A 2,202-nucleotide genomic window follows, 5' to 3' on the forward strand; every position below is an offset into this window, starting at 1 on the left:
GGGGGGGGGGGCTGTAATAAAGATGACCCTTGGGTTAATTACTCCCAAGGGAAATATAGGTGGTGGTGAGGCAAATGGTAAAACCAAGGTTGGGCCTTGCTGGAGGAGTTTTATTCAAAGCGAACTGTCAAGGGGGTCCCATAAATCACCCGACCGCGTAAGGAACGCAAAATCCGGGAACATAACACCGGTATGACGGAAACTAGGGCGGCAAGAGTGGAACAAAACACCAGGCATAAGGCCGAGCCTTCCACCCTTTACCAAGTGTATAGATGCATTGATAATATAAGAGATATTGTGATATCCCAACCAAAATCATGTCTACCATGGAGCAATCTTCAACTTCACCTGCAACTAGCAACGCTATAAGAGGGGCTGAGCAAAAGCGGTAACATAGCCAAGCAACGGTTTGCATAGGAAAGGTGTCAAAGGTTAGAAGTTCATGGCAATCTGGGATGGCTCGATAAACAGATGATAGGTAGCGCAGCAAAGTGATAGAACGAAGCAACTAGCATAGCAATGATAGTACTGAGATCCAGGGTAGCGGTCATCTTGCCTGAAATCCCGCTAGGAAGAAGAACGAGTCCATGAAGAAGACGAACGGGAGCAGACGAACGAATCCTCACAATCGCAACATTACCGGAACTAAGAAGCAACACCGGAAAGAAACAAACAACATGGTAAACACACACGCATAGTCATGGCAAGATGCACAATCAAGTATGATGCATGTCCGGTTTAAAGAGGCATGGCATGGCAAACTGCAACACACAATACTACAAATTAAGTGGAGCTCAATATGCAACGAGTTGCATATTGACAAAACACCACATGGACATATTTAGTTTGATCTCGGTTATGTACCCAATAATATTAAATGTTGTTAAACATGGCAAGAGGTGAAACATATGAAAACTACCTATCTAGGCAAGTTTAAATGAGGCCGGAAACAAAAAACAACAATTCCGGAAAATCCCCATATGCATATTTTAGATCCGGTACTGTTATGCCCTAAACACAATTTTGTGTTTGTTAAACAGGAAAATAAAGTGGACCATGTTAAACTAGGCATTTTCCCACCCCATTTACATATAAAGTTTATTAAATTCGGAGTTACAGTTATTTAGTTATGAATTAAAGCATTTTAGCATGGCATTATGCAAAAGAAACACAAACAGCATGTTAAACATTTTAACATGGGATGAAAATGACATATTATTAATCTACACAATTTTCTGAGCATTTTACATATATAAAACATTTTAACTCGATGCACGGTTTGTGACATATTATATGCATGAAGTCTAGGGGGTTTTCTGTAAAACTGTAAATCGCTGGATAATTAGACAAATTCACAGATGCTAAAAAAACCTACGCGGGCCGAAACCACTGGAACAGGCCCAGCAGAAGGAAAAAAAAAGGAGGCGCTGGGGCAGCTCACCCATGGGCTGAGGCCCGGCTGGAGGAGAGGCCTGGCAGGCCGGCAGATCTGGTGGGCTGGGGCTTGGCGCGGCTGGCAGCCCACGCAGCTGACCAGCACGGCGGCGGCGCGGTCAACGGCAGCTAGCGCTGCCTCGTTCACCCTCCAACGCAGAAGAAGACCGGCAGCAGGAGGTTCTCTCGGCGACGGCGACGGGCGTGGAGGTCGGGAATGGACGCGGGGGAGGGAGCAGAGGATGGATCCGGCAGCGGCTCGTCGGGTCAAGATGGTTCCTGGCGACGGCGGCTGTGACGCCCCCGATTTAATCGTACACTAATCATGCACGCAAATGTGTACGATCAAGATCAGGGACTCACGGGAAGATATCACAACACAACTCTACAAATAAAATAAGTCATACAAGCATCATAATACAAGCCAGGGGCCTCGAGGGCTCGAATACAAGTGCTCGATCATAGACGAGTCAGCGGAAGCAACAATATCTGAGTACAGACATAAGTTAAACAAGTTGCCTTAAGAAGGCTAGCACAAACTGGGATACAGATCGAAAGAGGCGCAGGCCTCCTGCCTGGGATCCTCCTAAACTACTCCTGGTCGTCGTCAGCGGGCTGCACGTAGTAGTAGGCACCTCCGGTGTAGTAGGGGTCGTCGTCGACGGTGGCGTCTGGCTCCTGGACTCCAGCATCTGGTTGCGACAACCAGAAGGAAGGGAAAGGGGGAAAAGGGGGAAGAAAGCAACCGTGAGTACTCATCCAAAGTAC

This window comes from Triticum dicoccoides, chromosome 4B, assembly GCF_002162155.2.
Source record: "Triticum dicoccoides isolate Atlit2015 ecotype Zavitan chromosome 4B, WEW_v2.0, whole genome shotgun sequence".
NCBI classification, from domain to species: Eukaryota; Viridiplantae; Streptophyta; class Magnoliopsida; order Poales; family Poaceae; genus Triticum; species Triticum dicoccoides.